Here is a 23,642-nt window from a genome sequence, read left to right as displayed (position 1 = left end):
ATCTTACTCTTACAAATTAAAAACATTAAAACTGCAATTGTTATATTCCTGACAAGAAAATACTATGATTAATAGAAAGTTCTGAATATTTTCATAGAATGGCCTGATTTGTAATGCTAATATGCAATGCATTATGTGGTCAGAGTTGTTAAGGGGTGTTACACAGCCTTGTTATACCTCCACTCTTCCAAGTCAGGCAGTCTCTCAAAGGTCTTCAACCTTGTTAGCAATCAGACTTTATTGTTCAGCTTGTCAGGCATGCACTCTGTGGGGACCCAGAAACCAGTCAGACAAGACAGCGCTATAAATATGCAAATCCAAACAAACCAACAACCCACACAATTTTCACCCCTTTTTTTTCCCTAAAGCTCTAGCATTATTTTGATGAAAGACATAGTTCAAGGAGACTAGAAATCAACTCCTCAACTAACACAATCTCCCTTCTCTCATTGGAACTAAGAACCACATAATGAAATATTTATGTATCTTAGAATTGTTTCAATATTCCAATAAGCACAACAGTACTTGTCAATTAGTGCAATTTCTGCGAGTTGTGTGTGACACTGTCACTGTCATATTTTCTGAAAAATCCTTTTTTTTTCCAGGATTTCTTCTCCTAGGAAGATGAGAAGCCTCAGGAAAAAAAAAACAATATTCCAATATTATCTCATTTGCTTCTCTCTGTTTTGCTACTTTGGAATGCGGCTGGAGATCATTTATCAACAGGTGCATGTTTGATTGGTAACATGTGAATTGTTTTTACTTTATGACTAATCACCATCAGCTGTGTTAGACTTTGAGGAGAGTCACGAGTTTTTACTATTGTTCTTGTTAAACCTTCTGTCTGTATCCTTCTCTTTCTTTAGTATAGTTTTAGTATAGCATTCTTTAATATAATATCATAAAATAATAAATCAGCTTTCTGAAAACATGGAGCCAGATTCTCATCTCTCACCTCATCCTGGAGACCCCTCACAAACTCAACAAATTTCCATCATACACAGTTGTGCAGCTGAAAAAGTAACATCAAAGTGACTTTCCCAAACAGTCAAAAGGCAAATTATATATATATATATATATAATTTTTTAAATTTCTCAGTTCTAGCTTAATTTTAATAGATGAATATCCATTTTTCAAGTGCTCTGTGTCTAAACCTAATTAAAATCTTATCTTTAGATGCAGAGTGATCCAAGAGGACATCACTTTCAAATTTTCATTCTTTGTTTCCTGAATAAATCAACTTTTCAAAACTAAGTTTCCACAGGAGACAGACAAGTAGAGTTATCTGTACAATTATGTCTTTTTCAGTTAAGCTCTGTCAATAGGCAGAATTCAATGACGCCCCTCAAGAGATACCTCCTAAGTAGGTAATACAAGCAGGCTGAATCATACTATGGAGATGTCTAATTCTTGCCTAAGTTAGATGAGTAAAATACTACCACAATACTTATAGTAGAATTTCCTTCTGGGATTCAACAGTGAGTGCACTAACAAGTCTCATACTCTTTATGTACAAGTGTATGGCTAATCCTAATGAAACCAGAGTGGGTAAAACTGCAACATACACAAGCAGTCTATATTTAATGCTGCTTGAATATTTATTTTAAATACCAAATTACTTCAAGAAGCCTAAGAACTTCATGAAAACAAGTGAGATTCACTTTGGAAAAAAAAAAAAAAAAAAAAAAAAAAAAAAAAACAAAAAACAAAAAACTGAGATTTTACACCCTGGCCCACAACATCCTAACATCAGAGCAGGCAGGTCACCAGAGGCTCTTCTGACTGGTCCTGAAATATCTTAACTTACCTTACAGGTCTCCTGGGGATAGGGACCAGATTATTATCTCTGTCCCTGCCTCTTCCTCCTGTTCTGAGAACCCTACTTCATCCCTCACTACATGAACTGATTTTGTCTCAGATGTCTTCTTCTCTGTAAGGGAACTACTACCAGCATATGCTGTACCCCTGAAGTGGAGGGATAGAATGTAAGAAAATAAAGATTAGAAACAGGCCTGCCCTTAACAGGCCACAGCTGTGTCCAATAAGAAGACGAGTGCTACAAAAGAGTGGGTTAGCTGGTTGAGGAGAGAGTGGGAGTTTGTTGGTTGTGCTCTGAGAGACAAGGAGTCAGTGCTGTGAGGAGATGCCCATGAGAAATCACTGAGAAGGTATGGAACTTTTGCAATAAGATGACAACACCCTGGTTCAGCTGCAGTTTGAGTACATCTGATGATGTACTTCCCTCCTCTTCACCTTTATGAAGGTGCTCTCCAGTGGTGAGAGGTGTCTGACAAACAGCAGCCAGGACCCAGCACACTGCATAACTTTGTGTCTCTCTGAAACTGCAATTTTCTTTCAAATAATCTGCCACTTTATCAGGTTCCTGTAGATGCTCAGGGGTGAACCTCCAAGCTACTGGTGCAGAATAATCCTTCAGTAGCAGGCCCACTTTCCATAACACTCATGACTGGCCCCTCTAGAGGAAAATCTCTGAAAGACCCTCCTAAAAATCTCTTTTGCAACTCTAAACATGGTATAGATCACACAGAGGAGACCTGGCAGACCTAGCAACAAGAACATACTTTCCCTAACATCCAAGGGACGTTCAAAATCCTCAGAAGTTGTTGTAATGGGCCTGAAAGAGGAAACCGGTGTGAAAGCCTGAGGAAAGTGATCCTCTCCTGTTCCCCCTCAGACTGGGTATGGTTATTAATGGTAACCATATGCCATATTGTATGCCCCATGCCAAATATGGTATGGGGCAATACCATATTTGGTAATGCCCCAAATGTAGCACCTGAGGTAAGGGTAGGACAGCAACACTGAATACACATCTTAAATGATCCTCACTGCCCTTGATGATACCATATCATATACTGATATGCCACAGTACAGTAAAATTCCTGATCTGTCTCCCTGCTCTGAAAAGAGCACTGTGATGGGCACATAACCCTGTATGTATTTCTGTATATGCACCATGTGTCACACCCTCATGAACAGACTAACCAATACAGTGATCAGTGTCTTCCCACCTACTTCAACAAATGGTTAGTTCAAATTTGTTTCCAACATATTCTGGGCAGATCTGTTGTTATCTCAACCCTTTGACCCACACACTGGGCACCAAAAAAGGCTGTCATAGCTTAGGAATGGTATTCACCAACTTAGTGTTCTCACACAGCCACTCGCTGCCCCTTCCCTCTCCCTCAGGCAGGTGGCTGGAGAGAATTAGAGGTACAAAAGGCAAAAATTACAGCTTAAGAAAAATTTACTGGCAACAACAAAGAGACAAGAAAGCAAATGACGGCAGTGACAATACTAATGACAGAGGGTAGAAGAAAGCAAATGAGTCACGTGGGGAACAAAAACATAAAAAAAATATCAATAATAAACAATACCAGATGTCTTCCCCCACCATGTTTTCTCAACCAGCAGGAAACCCTTTTCCCTGGAAGAGTCCCTTTCTCCTACTTTAGCAATGACTTGAGGTGTTATAGAATAAGCACTGGGTTCTTGCCATAACCCCTCTCCTTACCATAAAAAAATTAATCCCCCTGTCTCAGCCAGAACCAAGGGACACTTGGAACTTGTCCTCTAGGCTTCCCTGAACTTCATAAAGTTTTTGTCATCCATTTCCTCAGCTTGTCAGGGTCAGCCTGTCCCTCTGAATGGCTGCACAAGCATCTGTATCATCCACTCTGTCCAATCTTGTAACTTGCTGAGGGTGATATCCATCCTATCATCCAGGTCATTAGCAAACAGTTCACAGCATTGGCTCCAATACTGATCCTTCACTAACAACCTGCCTACAGCTGTCCTTTGAGCCCAACAGTTCAGTCTGTTTTCAGTCTACCTCACTGTCACTTAGCCTGCATTTCATCTGCTTATAAAAGAACATGTTGGGGAAGACAAGAAGAAAGTCTTGTTTAAATTAAGACAACATCAACTGCTGTCCCCTCACTCACTGAAGGAGATATCCTCTTGTAGGTGGCTATCAGATTGCTTAAGAATTTCTCCTCCACAAATCCATGCTGACCACCACTTTCTTGTCATTTATATGTTTGGAAATGGCTTTCAGCCTGGGAAATGGTTTTAGCTTCAACTTCCCAGGGATTCATACAAGACTCAACAGCCTATAGTTTCCTGGATCGTCCTTCTCATGCCTCCTGAAGACATAAATGGCAATCAGATCTGTGTAGTATCTAATTTTTATGGGGAGGGGAAGTGTAGTACTTGATCAAAGTACATGGCCCAGACTAGATATGTCTAGTCTGATGTCTAGCTATGTCTAGATATGTCTAGCTATGTCTAGATATGTCTAAAAAGACAGCTCAGATCTAGCACAGTAATACAGGAGTAGTAAACTGACAGTATATGAGATCACTTCTGTAGAAGCTTTCAAGAAAATTGACCAGCTTGTCTTCTATCTTCAAAATCATTCACCATAAGTAACCAAAGTGACACTGACCATGTAAGTTGACCAGTGCCCGAGTATCTCCACTTACTTGTGGTCACTGCAGCAGCAGACTGTAATTAGCCCTCCATAGCAGATGATATGCCAGTAACACAGTAAAATAATTTCAGGTGACACAACCCAAGAAATAAGAAAAGTATGCAATCATATTCATATTACTTTTAATCTTCAGCTATCTTGTATATTCTTGCCTGACATGTACCTTTTATACAGAGGTTTGGATTCCTGATAAAAGTTTCTAGAAAATGTGTTTTAAGCAGCTTCAGAATTTTACATGAGGCCTGACAACTTCATCACTGTCTGCTAAGAGGTGAATAAAACCCATATACTGAAATACATTATATTTAAATTCCATCATCCTATCCTCTTGATGACAAAAAAACATCAACTAATTATCATAGCCAATTTCTCTGCCAATCTTACCTGCTCTTGTAGGAAAAGAAGGAACTGATTGGATAGTGCTGAAGTATTAGCTTTGTAGATAAGTGATATTCAAAGGCAAAACTACAGAGATTTGTATTGTAAACTGATCACATTACACTGAGCTCTGTAACAGACATGTAAAACTCCTATTTTTTATGTTTTAGATATTCAAAGCAGGCCCCAGACTCTAGGAATTGTCCTACTTCCTTATTTACAGGAAAAGCAAAAATATCGTGTCATGCCCTTTACTTCGCGCTGTCATTGCAGCAGATGAGAAGTAAACAATAGATATCAATGGTGATTCCACAGATTCCACAATTATTTCCACAGTTAGCTGTAACAAGGTACCTGTGAGTTTTTGCCTGTCATATTCTCAGGAGAGAGCCTGGAGAGCATACTGCTTTCTCCAAATGACAATTTCTTCCACTGCAGACACACATATGCCCTAGAAAGACTAATATCTATCCTTTCAGTCATTCATTTGTGATAGCTGTCAAGGGCTGCCACTCTCAACATACTACATGCTATTTATGAATCCTACAATGCAAATGCCATGAGAAAAAATTCTGATTTCTAATGCCAAGGTAATACCGCATCCTCAGGAATTACAAAAAAGGTTTTCATACACATATATATATATATATATGTATTTCAGAAATCTGCCTTGTTAGTAATGAGCTGCTAATCTCATAACTTCTCATGTGTAAAACCATAAAAGAAGAAACAAAAATTTTTTAACCAAGGAGAAATTATTAGAGGTGTTTTAGCTCTCCTCTTATCACCCTAAATTCATCTTCATGAGAAATAGTCAATGCCAGGGCTTCGTTACCCTAACCTAACCATCTTGATATTAGTGTTAGATATTTCACACAGTACCTCCTACATTACAAATACATTTGGTAACTTCTGTTAGACAGTCAAGAAACAGAGTTTATCCCCAGAAAAGGGCATCAGCACTTGTAATTATTCTTGTCTGATTCTGATAGCCACTGTCACTGATTTCAATTTGAAATACAATAAAAGGTACATATATTATGCATAAATTCAATCTTAACTACTATTAGATTACTGGGCAATGATACTTTTTCAACATATGGTAAGCATACAACTTTTAAGATAAGGAAGAAAGCATAAATAAAACTTTAAGATCTCTAAAGAAGTATAAATTGTTAGGTTGTTGAAAGGAGTAGAGCAATTATTTGCTTTGTTTTGTTTTCAGTCAAGATATGTCTTCTGCCATCAAGACAGCCAGGAAGTTCTTTTGCACCACGACACAAGAAGTCAGAATAAGCCTAACTACATGTTAATCCACTTAATAGTTGAACTAAATGTCTAAACCAATATAGCACTTTTAGCCCTGATTTCTCTAGATTTTTCCTGAAGGAAAAATGCCAGTACTTCTATAATGAAAGATATTAACATCAAATCCACAGAGTTGATATATGATGAAGATTCTGTTTAGAGGCTTGCAACATTTGGCAGATGTGGCTAAAAATTTTATTTCTTAAGGAGGCCAAGATTCTTAGTTTTAGAGAGAGGCTTAAATTCCTTGCATGTGTTAGTAAAACATTTTTAAAAATCTAAAGTGAGTAGTATTCACCTAAGAATTTATATTTAAAGTAAAAATCTTCCATGTTATACCAAAAGAAGTCAATAATGAGATGGCTGTGACTCAATTTCCAAACCAATCTGGCAGCACCATGGGAATCTGAGCCACTACAAATGCATGGAAGAAAGAAAGGAGAAAAAATGTTTCAAAAGCAATAGGGAGCAAACAGCAGCAATTGCACTTGTACTTATTCATGCTAACAGAAAACACAATTCTGGATGATAGGCAGCATTTTTTAAAACAGCTGTGACTTCTGAATTATTAAATTCAGATAAATACATTAATTATTTATCATTTATTAATAATTAAATCTATATAAAATGTTTTATATATGTAAATAAATGAATATTTTTATTGCTTTATTTCTTAATTATTCATTATTTTATTTTTTTATTATTGAAAAACTGAGAAACTTACCTTGTTTACCCTAGGATTGCAACTGTGCTGAACTTTGACTCCTTTGAGATCAATTTCCCACTAACTTCAGAGATGCCAGGACTTTTTTCCATTTGTTTGCCTTTCATAATATACATGCTATGTTAAATAATATCTCCTGAAATAATTCTGAGAGTAAATCAGGGGCCTGGTGTTGCCCTGCTGAGAGGAAGAGAAATCTGTGTATTTTAGGAAATGTTGGATTATTTTAAATACAAGTGCCCTTGTTCACATGGCCTCAGAGTTCAGCTAACCAGCATGAAATGATGAACCCTTGTCAATTCCATTAAGTAATTCCTGAAAGGTCTATTGCCACTCTGTAGCATTTCCACCAGGCCTCTTCCTCAGACTGGTACCAAAAGGGAGCTCCTCTTCCAAATTTAAAAGAAGCAGCAGGACACACTGACAATTCCCAGACTCACCAGCTTCTTCACATCAGTGTATCCCAAAACATACAAAAATATCATCTCTATCAAAATATTCCCACAGGATGTTAAAATGAAAGGCATCCAAAAGGGTCCATAGCAGGTCATTATAAAGTCCAGAAGGGCTGTATTGCCATGTGTGCCTTAGGCATTCAGTGACTTTTTTTCTGAACAAACAGGTTTTGATGTAGCTAGTGACTATGGGGAAGATATATTCCACAGCTCACAGCACCACAGGAAAAAGACTGGTCCTGCAGTTACACCAGAATTGCATTTTAAGCTCACAGCTGGTAACTGAATGCCCTAATTCATCAGCACTGTTCCTGGTTAAAAGACATATTCAGAGAAGCAGTACGCTTACCTAGCTGGAATCAAGGAATGCTGGTGCAAAGGTGACACCTACCAGGAAGTATAGCAGGCCAAAAATATATCTTACAATAATACCCTCACAGTGGCATCCTGTGATAGCTAAGGATACAGACAGATACCACAGAGCAGCACCACAGAGCTCCAGAAATCTTCATATTCTCACACAATATCCAATATCTGTTACTTGAAATAAACAACAAATTTATGGCTGTGTTTCAATCCAAAGATCCCTTAAAACTCTTGCTACTTGGTCTGTGTCTGCTGTGTGACACACCTCCTGTAGTTATCTTCTTCACCTTGAATTTTATACAGCATTGTTTGCTAGTCTTTTCCCAGTGGCATTTAAAACTTCAGAAACATTCTGATGTTCTAATTATTCTCCAACTAGAGAAATTGCACAGATTTATCAACAGTCACTTCCTTGAGACCATGGTTTGAGTTTCACCTGATTTTTTTAACAGATTGAAATCAAAGTAATCAAATCCAGAAAATAAATAACAGGATTAAAGTTCAACATGACAACAGAAGGTATGGTAGGATTTCCAAGAAGGAAAGTATTTTTCAACTAGAAGGGTGGAAGAATGAAGAACAAGCTGCTAGTCTGAAAAGTATGAATGAGGCACAGAAATCTACTTCACTGTATTGCAGAAGAATTTAAGAGCCCTCTGCTAGCACAGGCACCTTAGATGTATGTGCTAGAAAATCTTGTTAATTGAGTTGTCCACTCATTGATTTAGGTCTTAATGGGACTGGAACAGATTTAGGGAAGAGCTTAAGGTTTAGAAAGACTGCTTTGAGAATAAAACACAGTAAATGGAGACAGCACTTCGAAACAGCACCGTTTCTCCCAACAAAATGGCTTGTGTAGAAATATCACAGCAGAAGCTTAGTCACCCCGCTCCTGGAAAGGTAATTTATCAGTCGATCTCCTGAGGCAAGCAGGGGTCCCTCGAAGGCTCAGTGGCTACAGCAGATTTACACAGCACTTTTACAGACACTAACATACCTCATCCCAGGGGTCAATTCACAATGTGAACCCCACCCTCTGTACAATACCACAATAAAAAAGCAACTAACAAGCAAAAAAACTAAATCCCAGAATAGAATATCTATCTACCAAACATACAGTTTCCATTCATCTCAGATATAAATGACTCTTAGACCTCTGATGTGGTCTAATGTGTCTCTTGGAAATTACCTCATAAAGTCAGACACCTAGAAACATTCAAATATCAGTGAACAGATGTCTAACATTGAACAGATTTCTGAGCTAAAGATGAATTTGAATTCTCTAACTTCAGCTGCCTCTTTAGAGGAAGGCTTCTTCAAAAACAGAGTCTCAAAATGCTATTTATTATTATCCAGAATCAAGATAATTTTTTATCTGTGACAGACCAAAGAAACACATTTCTGAGCCCTTATTGCTCAAGAACTGCAAACTGTACATGCAAATGACACAGCACTTGAGTCCTTGAACACAGAAAAGAGTAAACACAGAAAGAAGGTGTGCTTGAGCACCAGCAGCATCCTACCACTGCATATATCGAATGTATGTTCCAGAATGTGTGAGAATACATAATGATGTTTCTCAGCTGACCTCCTACAGAATGAATTTATAACTTTATTTTTCATATCATTTTTAGGTTTTAGTGTTGCTTGATAATAGAGTTACACCCAGAAGATTACTTTGCAAGTGACACATCTACAACTACAAATTCATTTACTAATAGCATACGAAGAAATTATAGGGAAGCTGTTTTAGTTTCCGTAATCAAAAGGGAAATACGAAATGACAAGGGAAGTAAGAGTTACACAGGCTCAGAACACATCTGAATAAGAACATTGACTACATGTAAATGCACTTAAATTAAAAAAAAAAAAAAAGGCATTATCTGCTCACCACTCCCAAAGTCTTTAAAACATAACTCTCATGAGAAAGGACTCAGTCCTGACCATGAAACTGGAGAACCTACAGAGCCTTCAAGGCCTTTCACCTGATAGAAATACCGTCACTTTTGGTGGGTCTATATTTTACACCTGATTTCTACAGACAAGAATCTAAAAAGGTAAAATTATTTTTTTACCAAATCTGCACAAGCAATTGACCTATTTACATTCATAGGGATACATTTTGTATTCATGGCCATACACGTGTTACAGACATAAATCAAAAAGGATGAAATAGGTTATGAATAAATGGGGTTGGTGAGGGAGGAATGAGCAGTGAGATACTTACAGGTAGTGCTCTGTGACATACTTCAAAAGAATAAAATGCGATATTCTGTCTTTGAATGCCTAATAAAAACAGGTATTTCAGACCCACCAAGTAATTAATTTGTAGAATATGTTACACAGATGAGGCAGTGAGACAGTTTCTCAACAACAGTGAAATATTAATACTTTTACATTTAAAATTCTGTAGTGCTTCAAGCTCTACTAAAGCAAGGCCCAAAGTTCAGGAAAGCAATTTATGCTCTGTAACAGTAACATGGGCACCCCCAGCTAGCCCTGCAGAAAACTGGAATGTAACAGAAAACTCATCTAAAACATGACTAGTAGCAGCGAGTGACTGGTTCTTGTGATTAAACTACAGTGTAATTTGGAAAAGGAATCCAATAGCTCGAGGTTAAAACATCATGCCCCCACCTCAAGTCTGCTTCATTTTAATTGACATGAAATATAAAAACCTGTTCAGGTCTTTCCTCACAGAACTGCTTTCATGCTTACATCCCAAGGGCTGGAGGAAGGCTATCATGTCAGAATAGGTTCTCTTTGGACAAACATAATAAAATAAAAAGTTACAAGAAATAAACCCATGTTCAGTTTATGAAGCAGCCCTTTCTGCTGAACAAATAAGAAAGGACAGAGCACTGCTGAAAATGATTCTTCACTGATCTAACAGGTAAGCTCAAAAGCACATTGTAAGACCTAAGCCCCACCATTCCAGAGAACAAGAGGAAAATCCCATAGACAAGAAGGAAATGTAGACATTATGTCAGATTACAGAGAAGATGAAATTAGAAATTCATGTGTAAGTTTGAAGATGTCTAGCAGACAGAAGAGCATCTAGTATCTTTCCCCTTTATAGCTGATTCATGCAAGAGGCTTTCCCTTTCCTTTCTGTAAGAATTGTAGAAACTTTGGAGTCAAAATCAATTCAGAGTCACCTGAAATACCATTTTGTATGTTTTCATGTACTATGAACATGAATCAAGAAATTGCAGAATAAATGGTCTTATCCCCCTTAAACCACAGTTGTCTCCCAGTAGAGTTGAAAGAGATTTTGTTAATTTTGCTCTATTTCAACATTTGAATCCCTAATTTGGAGACCTAGCTCTTAATTTTCTTTCTGGAGGAGAACATTATGATCTCGAAAGAATCAGACTTATGTTGTCAATCGAATGTGTGTTTGACAACTTATTCTGTAATGAGTATCCAAATGTGATTCTTAGCTCCAGTAATTATGAATCTAGAACTCAGTCACAGCATTATTTCTGAATTCAAAATTACTTTCAGTATTCAGAAGTTCTTTGCATTACACTAGCACTGATCTGTTGAATAGGAAGACAAGTTTTAGTATATAAGAACAGACTTGTACTAATCCAATATTAACTGAACAAACATGCTTCAAGAAAGTTCTCTCTATTTTTCAACAGCAAAAAAAGTAATTTTCATTATATCTTACTAGTGGACAATTATTTTATTGAGAGAGAGTTCTTAAAAATAAGAGCATCAAAAGAACTCAAATTAAGAACAAGGTGAAGTTTTTCCAAAGGCAAAATATTACACAGTGAGGGACACCTCTAGAGAGAAACCTCTAGAAACATGGAGTTTCCTGCTCCCCTGGAATACTTTATTGTGCTCCTAATCAACCTGAAAATTCACAACATGCCCCAGTACCAAATGCTCTGAATTAGAATGTGAACAGTACAGAAAACAAACAAAACTATTTTCTTTTCAGAAACCACATGAACCCTAACTTAGGATTTCATGCTCAGATGGGATGACATTACATACCCAGGGGAAAAAAAAACCAAAAAAACAACCCAGGATGTTCTTCTTTGATTACATATAGTCACCAGGAAGGCAAAATGGACACAGAAATTGAACAAAGGACAGATATAGGCAGAGTTTTTCAGGTTCAGAGGCACAAATCCTAATGATTTTTGCTTTTACCTCAGGCTAACCTATTTTATTGATACAAGGATTTATTCACACTGCTTATTTCCTTACTTAATTAGTAACTGATAATTGAAATACACTATGTATTTTGAATTCAAAGAAGAGATGTGTGATTCCATCCACATCTTTCACGTTTCCATTCTCTTTAGAGCCAGTGGACAAAACCAGTCTCTGATCCAGTATCTGTTCAAAAAGCCTACAGTATGCAGTCTGGAGAGGTGGATATTCAGTCACAGCAATTACCCGTCCCTTAAGAATTTATTCCTGTTGGCAAAGGAACTTTATTATCTCTCCCATTCTTCAATACTTTCCATGTTTTTTTGCCTTCTAACAACAGAATTTCAATTCTCATCCACAGAATTTTAACTCTCCAAGTATTGCCAAATCTACATGGAAAACATGAGTAAAATGCACAAAAAAAACCCCCAAACAAACAAACAATAAAAACCCAACCAACCAACCAAAAAAAAAAAAAAACACCCAACACCCATAAGTGTTTTTTTTAAATAATCACTGTAACCAAAATGCTCTGAGATCAGATCAGTGTAGTGGATGATCGCAATGGGCGTCATAAAATCTAATTCCAAAGCTCCTTTAAATCTGTAACAGCCTTTGGATCAGACCTAGTTTGCAGCAATTAATTACCAGAGCTGTCAGTTTAAAATCTTCCACTAATATTACATTCAATGTCAATTAAAAAAAAAAAAAATCTCCCAAATAGTTTAAGAGTGAATTTCTCTTTCACATTTGCATCCTTGGAGCCCTAGAAACATCCCCTACAGCCCTGAAAACAGAAAGTTGTGGTCTTGCAGGTGTATGAAAACTCAGTGTAACATGTTTAGAGATAAGTGGGGATGGCAAGGAAAATGTGGGTTTTTTAAAACAGGAAGACTGAAGTGACTGTCTAAAGCAAAGCACGTGTGCAATAACCAGAGAGGGATACTGCAGATGGCCGTGACATTGCTTACGTGAAATCTGATTACTACCCTGATTTTTGGCACAGCGTATAAAGAAGCTTATTTTTCCCCTGTATTTTTAATGCCTTTACCAGATACATTGAAGAGCTCAACAAACATATGCTTCCTATGCTTCACCTAATACAACCCACTGTCTCTTGGGAAAAGGTCCTGCCGGGAAATGAAAAGTCAAGAAAAATTCAAACGGGGGAACTCACCCAAAATACAGATACCAATGGTGTAACAATGCTCCTTTAGTCTGCAGGCTTCAGAAAGAAACCACAGAAGCATTCAGCACAGCATGAGGGTTATTAAGACAACATCAGCTGGAACGGCATTTCTAGGCAAACATTTGCTATGACTAAAATTAAGTTATTTTCCTTATTTTTTCCAAATTAATTCATTGTGATACAGGGTAGTAAAATTAACTACTCTGTTACTGTTCTTTGTTACCTCTTCCTGGAAAATGATGTGTGCCAGTACATAGTTATTATAATTAAAACAGAAAAAAAAAAAAGAGAAAATAAACAGTACAGTCATATTAGTTGCTTTAAATAACTATTTTCTGAATTATAATATGTTCTAGTAGACTGATAATAACTACTAGAGTTCATAATTGCTTGTAAGGCTTACCTTTTGTCCAAGAAAATTATGAAGTATTATCCGAAAGGTTGCTTTTGATTTTTGTTATTTTTGTTACTTGTTGATATTCTAAGGTTTGTACCAGAAAATGGAAAAAATTGTCTAGGTCAAAAGAATCAACACACACAGAATCAAAACACAGAAGCATAGAAAGTAATTAGGAAGTTGAAGAACAAGACTTTTTACTAAAGTCTACAGCTCAGAGAAAAGTTGGGCTCTGGGAAGAAACACCACCACATAAGCTGCAGGATAGAAAGTGTAAATACTCAAATCAGCATTCCCCATTTTGAACCACGTGGAGCAGGAATAATTTGCTTATTCCAGTGACAGAGAGTACTGCTCCTAAACACATGCACTAGCTTTAAACCCAGGGTTGAAGTTTTATTAGAGCACCTTTACTTTGACCAGATTTGCTGCAGGCAGGCTCTGAATCTTGAGATACGACATTCATTACTCTGCAGTGAAGCAGAACTGCAGCATAAGGGCAGTTTCTCACATTTTGCACACCCTGGACATCATTAAAAGACACTAACAACAAAAAGGGAAGAAAAATAAAAAAGTTTTCTCTTGTGTCACTACTTCTCCCTTGGCTGCAACAGAACAGGCTGCACCAGAACAGAACACATGGCTATTCATGGCTACTAACAGAGTAAAACAAAATACTTATGTCTTTTGCCACCCACCAGAGCCCAGATGTTTTCTGTCAAGCTGGCTGGACAACAGCCTTCTAATGAAACTTTCTCTGACAAGAAGAAAGTTAATGTCTCCTCTGAAAAAGTTCACCTCTCCTGGGACCTCTGATTTCAGAGGCATCTTCTTAGTAATTGTTTTGGTACTCATACCCCCTAGTAATCTGCAGATTTATTACTTCCTTTCACCTTAGAGGGATGATCCTTCAGAACACCATGCAGATTTCTTTTCATGCTGTGAAAGAAGCAAAAGAACCTCACTTGCCTCCACACCGACTTCATCCACTTCTAATTATATGGAAAGGTGTCCATGAGCATACGCTGGTGGTCAAAATTTTAAGAACACTAATGGATTCACCTGGCAAAGTCAGAAGATTTCACAGCTTCAAATTTAATGTAAATCTGGCATGAAAATGAACAGGCTTTCTTCATCTTACAGCATTATAAAACTCAGAACATTCATGGTAGTAGACATTTCATGTCTACTGTGTCATGTTATGTCTCTATGTATTAGAGACAGGAGATTCAAGACAATAAAATGTCAATATGTCAATAAAATGTCAATATTCATCAATATTAGATGAATCTCTAACTTGTTTCCTCACCTTGCTGCTTCCATAGACCATCTAAACCAAGATGTTAGAATTACTTACATCGTTCTTACTAATTTTCCTGAAGTTTTTTGAGAGCCTGAATGCTCTGAAGTTGTGTGCTGTACATTTTCAGCAACTCCTGTAATCTTTCTAAATGCACAATCAGTGCAGATAAACAACAGGGCACTCCACCAGTATATATTAAAGAGAAAAAAACAACTCAACAAATCAAAGTCCAACTGTCTACCTAGCACCACCACCATATTCACCACCAAGATTCGCACTCAAAACACAATCCTGGTCAGATCTCAAATGCATCCACAGTTGAACCATGAATTTGGGGACAGAAAAACCTTCATCAGGTCCTCAGGAAGATGAAAATATCAATCTATAACTCATAAAATGACAACAGAAGGTTTCACAGAATTACATCTTAAGCTATGAATCGCTGGCTATGATTCAAAAATCTTTGCAATGGATATGGAATGGAAACAGAGGAGTAAATACTTGCCATGACTGGATCACTAAGTGATATGTGGCATATTGAAGAAAAATGATGAACCAAAGAAATTACGCAGCTCAGCTCTACAGAACAACTCAACAACTCCACAGAACAATTCAAAGACCACAGGTCAAACATGGTGCTCACACTGTTGCAGCACCATAATTCAAAGACCCAGGGGGAAGCAGTGTGGACTCGGTCCAGTCAGGGACTATTATGACTTGACATAGTAATTCTGCTTTTTTATTCTGACCTATTATTTACTCTGTGCATAAAATCTTGCCCCTGCTACAGAATTTCAAATTTCAGTCTTCCACATTTCATATCTATGGCTCTGTTCTTCACATATTGAGGTGCTTTTTATGTTCTGTATTGCAGGGATTGCAAACAGCTGAGTATCCAGTAGAGAATTGACTCTGAACACCCATTTTCAAACAATAATTTTGTCAGGCACTAAAATAACAAGCTCTATGACATTTAGTCCCTTTTGAAGCCAACCTTGAGCATTAACAAAAAAATGCTCCAAAGTAGGAGATGTCACTATGAAAGAAATAAACCCAAATATTTTTCCAGATGAAGAAAGGACACAGGAATAGTCTTGCTTCTAGGGCTGCATATGACTATTAATGAGTTTTCAGTGTGCATACACAGTCCTCAGAGAACCTTCCATAAGCTGTTCCCCAGCTGGGGGATGCTTGACAGTGCAGCTCCACAGGGAGCCTCTATAAATACTCCAAGGCCAAAAGAAACTGTGAGGATGAATAGCTTGCCCTTCATATAATTTACATGCTCAAAGTCAAAAACACTTTGCATATATCAGTAAGGCTCATGGCCTTAACTTATGATTTCCTATGCAATAAGGAACAGCATCTCTTTTCTTGAATTTGAATGAAGGAAAATAAAAACAAAGTGTAATGTAATTTATGGTACGCCTGCATGCACAAGGCCACTGAGGACTACCAGAGCTAGCCCTGCTTAAACTACCTCAGTTATCAGTAGTGCTGCAGTTGTACTGAGTTGTCTCATAATCTGGAAACACTGTTGCCAACACCTGGGTTGTTTTTTTCCTCTATACTAAACAGCTGTTTAGTTGTTTCAACAACGCAGAACTATACCAAGCCTGTAACAGCTAATGAAAACATCCCTGTGTTCCTCAGAGGCTTTGGCTGAAATCCACTGCTGAAAAGTAAATAAAACACTAACTTACTGTCCCAAGAATTTGCCAACAAATAAATAGAGACAATAGATTTAGATTACAAATAACTACTACAAGCATCAGAATCAATCAAAGTATAAGAAAACAGAAAATGTAGGAACTGGGAAAGACAAAAGGTTAATGCTACAAAGGCTGAGAGAAGCACCATCAGGGATTTCTGAAACTCTTTTTTGTAAGGTTCCTGTCACAAATGAAAGGAAAATTTATCTGAGTAACAGTACTGCCTTACATTTTTCATAAGTGTAAATCAGGAAACATTAATACATAATTAATAGCACATTTTTATTTATTTATGCAGCCATGAACCTAAGAGAAACGTGTAGAATCTATGATTGAGTCTTAGGGATAGCTTTTGGAAGGCACCTAAATTTCCCAAGAGACTGAAGTCTTACAGCAGAAATTTGATAGCTATTGCTTCTGGTCCTGGCATAATGGGTATATATCTCATTCACATGCTCCGTACTACTGTGACCTTAAATGAACATTTAGAAAACTTCTGGAAATCAACTAGACCAAAATAAACTACTAAAAGCTACATAGCGTGTATAGGGACTACACAATAATGCTTAGACATAGCATAGCTTATCTATGTCTAAAGATGGACCTTTAATTACATGAAATGTTTCCTGTATTGACAAGATCTTGTTTCAAATAAGATGATGCATTATGAGAATCACAAAATGCTAAAAAAATAATAATAAAAACAATTGATACTGGAACTGATTTTTAAAAGATAGGGAACTGTCAGCTTTAAGCTACATTTGAGATTTGAGACTAGTTTAAAACCAGAATAGACGAGTATAAGCCTGTTTTATTGCTTATAGAAACATAGCTGTGTGCAATTGGACACTGTGTAGAACTCAATCTTGAGAAAAAGCAATTGCAGATATGACAAGTGGAAAAAATAAATTTCATGCAACTGTTTTATGGGACTTAGAACAAATTCCACTACAGAGAGTCAGTTTTATCCTTTAATGTCTTGTTTAATGAGTAATTAAAAATTACTAACTCAAAGAACACAGCATGACAGGATCCTAAATAAAACTTCCTAGACAAAAGGAGGTATCAATGGACACTAAAAGTACTCACAGGATAAACACCTGTCAGCATTCATCAGCTCACCTGGAACCAAAATGATAATTTCTCTCTTACGGACATTTTTGTTTCTGGGGTTCAATAAGAGGAAGAAGCCTATACAGAGGAAGGAACATGGTCAGACACTGACTCAGGTACAGCTTGGAGTTATTTCAGCATTGTCTTCAATCAGACACATTTAACTATCATCTACTAACAGTATTAATGAGAAAAAACTGTGGTTTGCTGTGAGACTGCAAACCAAATTAATTCCTGATGTAACATGACTGATATCATCCTAATTCTATCAGGATTACTGCACAGCCACAGCTAGTTTTTCACTTCTGTAGTTTATCAGCAGTGTACAGGAATTGGCTTTAAACCCAAAGAACACTTAATGCCTGCTTCAGTTCCACTGAAGGCAATGAAATTAGGCCTATGTCTAAAGTAAAGTGTACACTTGGATACAGTGATGAAAAGTGACCTAAATCACTTAACTGCTGTAATTGGATCAGTATCTGAAAAGAATTCAACTAATGTCAAGCTATGACCATAGCTTTTTCTTTCCTCAAATCCTAGCTAGTCATTTCTTTATATACTAAACAAGACCAGCTGCAGGCTTTCACCCCAGGAAAGCCTTTGTGTAAGGTGGTCTGTGTAAAATAAAACAGCAGTCACCACTGTGCCATTTCTGGCATGAGACAGCTCCTGAAAGTGCACACTGAGGTGACTCCTGAGTACCTGTGAAGGAAAGCAAGAATGCCCAACTTCTGCATCTTTGCTGTAGGTGTAGCCTGTTTGCAAGATCAGGATCAATGGAGCTTAGAGCAAAAAGAAAAGCAAAGATTTTAGGGTTAAAAAGTGACATGTTTATGAGGTATAAGCAGGCTAAGAGAACATCTAAGTAATTCTATAAAATCTGATTTGCTTTGTGCATAAAAAGGGGAAAAAAGTGTAGTTCATCCAATTGCATGGCAACATCATATGCATTAGCCATAAAAAGAAAAGAAAAAAAAAATAAAAAGAAAGAAGAAGCGGTTCCAGAGTAGCTCCCTTACCATTTCACACTAGGTCTCAAACTGCACCTATGAAAAAAAGCATCAGTTTTGTGGATCCTTTGTACAAACAAAAGTACAGACAAAATAAGTAATGTGGTAACAGGATTGGACAGCCACCACTGGTCTTCCACATCTGCTTAAAAACATATATGTTTACTGGTTTGTTCAACTGGATAAACTCCAAGTTCTGCAAACAGATAAAAATAACACCAATCAAGTAAGTATGCTGACATCATCTGGTGTCAGAATCACAAATTAGGGATCACAATATTTCATTTGGAAACAGCACTTGCTTTTGTGCTTGATAGGTAAGAACATCTTAAATGATCAATAGCATGGAATAGTTTTTGAAATGTTTAGTTTTTCAAACAATATCCATGTTAACTAGACAAATCCCAGCTGACCTTAATGCAGAGTATCAAAATATTAGGAGGCTGGAACAGAATTCTTTTCTTAGTCATGCTTAATATTCACAACCCTTATACTTTTCTCAGGAAAAGAATCTTCTTGCCTTTCAACAAGCTCTAAGGTTCTTAGTTTCTCATATCCAAGATTATAAATAATCTCTGTAATATCTCAACAGTCAAATACCCCTACAGCTTTTTGGGAAGTGTTCTTCCATGTCAGCATACAATCTTGCCCTTTTCTTACGACGGACAGACTTAAATGATTTCACTCTTCCTCCCCTTGGACCAGTAACTGATTGTCTTCTAACTAAAGGTCACCACAATGCCATGAGGGAAAAGGAAGGTGGATGAAATTTAGAAGCTGTTTGTTTGCATGTATTTCTTGCTAAATGAAGAAAATTAATTTAAGAGTATGCTTATTACCACAGCACTGTCTGGAAAACAGGTTCAAAAGCTCTCCAGCAGCTAGAGAAGTCTGAAAAGCCGAGCTTGAAATCCAGAAAATTCAAAACTTAGATGAGAGGAATAAGCAGCTCCACACACACTGGAATGGCACAATTACTGAGCAGCAGTTCTACAGAAATTAGATAGGAGCTGCAATGGACCTCAGATCATGAGACCCCATGTAATGTAGTTACAAAAAGGGTGATCCTCATTCCATGGAACCTAATCAGAGGTATACAATGTCCAGCTTCGAGGTCTCAATAATTTGTATCAGAAGTTTTATTAATAGCGAAAAGTTAGCAACTGCACTAAAAACAGTAAAATATTTTCCAAGATGAGATCTAGGGAATAGTTTCATTTTAACACTACACTTTAAAGAAAGGTCTTGTTTTCAGCAGACAAGCAAAATTATTAGAAGTCCAGGTAACGCTGAGTAGAAAACTTCAAGATGTTCTGCTCAGACAGAAAGCACTCCAGATGCCTACAAAGGGCCAACAAAAAGAATGGAATTTTGCAGTAGTTTTTTTACTTTTTTCATTCCATTAGGACAATGACTTGAAAAAATCTATAACAAAAAATATGCCTAAAAAAACAAAAGTAAATGCACACCATTAAGAAGCTAAGTAATACTATTTCACAAACTTCTTATTGTATATAAGAAAATACATCAGAAAATGTTAAAGTAATTAAAACAAATCTGAAACAAATTGAGATTTTTATGCTTTGGATTAAAATTTTAGTAGAAATTTCTGCATGTCAGAACACTTCTGTGAATACACAAGACAAGTTTGGCAAAGATAAACGGCTTTGTCAGTGTTAATGATCACTTTCCCAAAGTATAACTCTGTCTTAACACACACCCATAAAGGACATGCCTTTATGATGAACTGAAAAAATAACCAGCTATCACCTTGCTCATGTGTATTCCCTCTTTATCTGTGTATACCTTAATAAGCATAAAAGAGAGCAGCTAAAGTTTGGCAGCAAAAATTTCTGAAGGTTCCAGTTGTGGTTTCCCATATTTGGAGAAAAGATTCTACTTGGCGGCCCAAATGTCACATAGGCATGGAATGTTAATGAAAACTTTTTGCTTAAAACGTCTTTGTAACTCCATTTACTGGCTGGAGGTAATACCTTTTGCAGACTGACTTGGTAGGGGATTCTCACTTCCTTTGATTATAAAATGCTTTAGTATTAAATACTATTATAGAGGTCATTATCAAGAGAACACAAAATCCTGAAGGAAAATAACCACTTTTTTGTGTTCAAGACAGGGTACAAATGGAAAACAGTAAGACAAAAGACCACATGTGAGGATTAAAAGAAGACTGGAAAAAATCTTATACTTTTGTAATACTCAGTAATAAAAAACAAACAGGATGTGACCAAGAAACAGAAGACTGTATTGCAAACAGATGAATGTGGTTAACTCATAACCCTTTTCTGAAGATCTAAACTGTAGTTTCTAGCTTTTAAATACTTATTTCCAGTGTTGCACATTCTATATGCTGGGGAAAAGAGCTGGTTTTGATGGGAGAAAGCTATAGTGGAAAAACAGCTACAGGGACTACAGAGAGATTATACAACTGATGTGTTGCACTGTACATGAAAATTCAACTTGAATACTTCTAAAATACTTAACAGGAACTAACTGGCAAGCCTTTACCAGTTTTGTCTGATGCAAGTATTCTGAAGACTCATATTTATACTTCCTTTTGCTTATTTAATAAAATAACATATACATGTAATTTAGTGACTCCAGTGAAAACTTGGATTTGGCATTCCCTTAGAAGGGAAGAAATTTTCAAGGGGCATTTACTTACATTAGAGGGAAATAATAATCTGTATACAATAATTCATCTTTTAACTGTCATTTATCAAAAATCTGAACAAAAGAAATATATTAAAAACAACTGTGAACTGAATCACCTTAAAGTTTACTATTTGTGATCTGAAATCTTTACATGCCTTCCCCCCAAAAAAACCCTGAAGAACACGTTACTTCTTTATTCCTTCCTATTTCTAAAATCCACCTAAAAGCTAAAAATACCTCAGGTTTACCTATATTAAGCCAACAGGATGCTGAACTTAAACCACCCCAGTGGATTGTGGTCTGTCAGCTCTGTACCTTGATATATTCAATATTCTGATAATGAACTTTCCAAAGCCTCATATTGATAGCATTCCAATGAATGTTTCATAAATCAAAATATAATTATTTAACTATTATTTTCATTCTTGCCTTTAAGACAATGGCTGCTAAAACTTTGCAGACGTCTCAGCAACAATGAAAGCATAACTGAATTAAACAGGCAAGCATTACGACCCTACCGAACTGTGGAAGTGACACATAAGTTGCTCCTTTACTGATGCTCTGCAGAGATATTACTTTGCTGTCATTATCAAAATTTATTTGGTATGTTCTACGAACAGATTAAAATATTTCTATCAGTGTCTCCTTGAAAATCCTATCCAGTTGACAGAGTGAGCAAGAAACACTCAAGATTAAGCAGTTTTAGCCTTTAATCTTCAGTGATTCATTGCATGGCCTTGGACAACTGACGAATTGTAATCTTCAAAACTGACCAAGTAATTTAACTTCTCTTGCAGAATTTAGCTATCTAAAGAAAGTAATTTCATAGTTTGTATGGATTCTGCAAAATCCAAAATGTGTAACATTTTGAGACTTTGCATAGAGAAGCTAGAGGTAGTTACATATTCTGGATATCTCACTGTCTAGACTGTCTGTAAAAGGCATTTGAAAGAAGATATTTTAATGTAACAATTCAAATATAAGATTCCTTTTTAAGAGTTCAGATATTAAGCCAAAATTTTTTCCTTATTCAATATAGGATTTCTCCAGACTCCTAAAGTATAATTACCAGATCTCCCACTTAACGGCACAATTTTAAGTGGTGCAATTTTGGCTTTGCTCTAACAGGAGCCAAAGTGACATGAATGGGAAAACTTCATTTTTATAAGGGTGTCAAGGGTGTCATTTTGTGCAACTTATCTCCCCTACATCATTTGTACTGTATGAGCAGGCTTAAACCAGAGGCCCTTACTCCTCACTCTTATCTTCTTTGGAAGATCCTTATCTTTTCATTCCAGGCCTAGTTTGACAGAATCAGTAGATTTTCTGAACATGGTGCTCCACACTTCTGAAATGTTATCCAAATTTCATATTGCATTTAACCATGGCATTTCATGCACATATAAATTCATGATTTTGTTTCTTTATGGTATTTGTGCTTTGTTTGCATTTCAGCAGTCACTGGGGATGAGATGACTTCTGTAGCATTGTAAAATTAGCAGATACATACATAATTATTTTTCCTTTATTTTCCTCATATGAAATACAGTAACAGTCTGGCTAACAAAGGGGAACAAAAAACAACTGAAGAAGTATGAGCCAGACAGGGGAATAACTTTAAAAATTAATTATGTGAATGACACTTCTCTTCCACCTTTTAAATAAGAAACAACCAACAGTCAAATTATGCTATCAATCAAAAACTAGTTAAACAATACACTACTTCATCAATTAAGCACAAAAATTAGAATAAAGAAGGGAGAGAGGTTGTGTATAGTTTCAGTGTGACACCTGTAAAATCACAGGAAACAACTGAAAGGAAAATAGGTTAAGAAGAGTCCAAGTTAAAAGGTTAAAAGTACTATAATCTATACCCAAACCACAGAATCACAGAATATCCTACATTGGAAGAAACCCACAAGAGTCATCAGCTCCTACTCCTCATTACACACAGGGCAACCTAGAAGTTAAACCACATATCTAAGAGCATTTCCCAAACACTTCTTGAACACTCAGGCTTCAGACAATGGCCATTTCCTAGGGAGCTTGTTCCAGTGCTTGATCAACCTCTCCATGAAGAACTTTCCAAATACCCAATCAGAACATCCCTGACACAGCTTTATTATGGCCACATCTTCTTATGGCCCAAGCCATCCCCCTGCATCTTAACTAAAAGAATGGGCAGTGTTCCAGGATTTATTTGAAAGAGAAGGTAGAGACACTCATCCTCACAACAAATGAGTAGTCCCACCTCAAAGGCATAGGTAGCTTTGCAATTTTTTTACATAAGCAGCACATGCTTCACTTGAAAGGTCTGTATAACTGGTTCA

At 36.7% G+C, this 23,642-nt stretch overlaps 1 protein-coding gene across 8 annotated transcripts in view; it reads right to left on the bottom strand.

Moving 5' to 3' along the window:
• The window catches only part of LAMA2 (laminin subunit alpha 2), a 334,549-nt gene that overhangs the window by 276,075 nt on the left and 34,832 nt on the right, over nucleotides 1-23,642 (bottom strand). For 2 of the 8 annotated variants that reach the window (XM_064708037.1, XM_064708038.1), the window contains exons 1-3: nucleotides 1,809-1,905; nucleotides 956-1,012; nucleotides 178-265 (exon numbers count right to left, since the gene is read on the bottom strand). The exons of 2 other annotated variants lie outside the window; for them this stretch is intronic. The gene's annotated coding sequence lies outside the window, so the exon portion shown is untranslated. Of the gene's footprint in view, nucleotides 1-177; nucleotides 266-955; nucleotides 1,013-1,808; nucleotides 1,944-13,507; nucleotides 13,557-23,642 lie in introns of those variants that run through there. 4 more of the 8 variants (XM_064708040.1, XM_064708042.1, XM_064708039.1 and 1 more) reach the window with 4 other exon arrangements.

The sequence above is a fragment of the Zonotrichia leucophrys genome, chromosome 3 (genome assembly GCF_028769735.1).
Source record: "Zonotrichia leucophrys gambelii isolate GWCS_2022_RI chromosome 3, RI_Zleu_2.0, whole genome shotgun sequence".
Taxonomy (NCBI): domain Eukaryota; kingdom Metazoa; phylum Chordata; class Aves; order Passeriformes; family Passerellidae; genus Zonotrichia; species Zonotrichia leucophrys.
The sequence above is the reverse complement of the archived record's forward strand: the minus strand, read 5'-3'. Positions and strand labels throughout refer to the sequence as shown.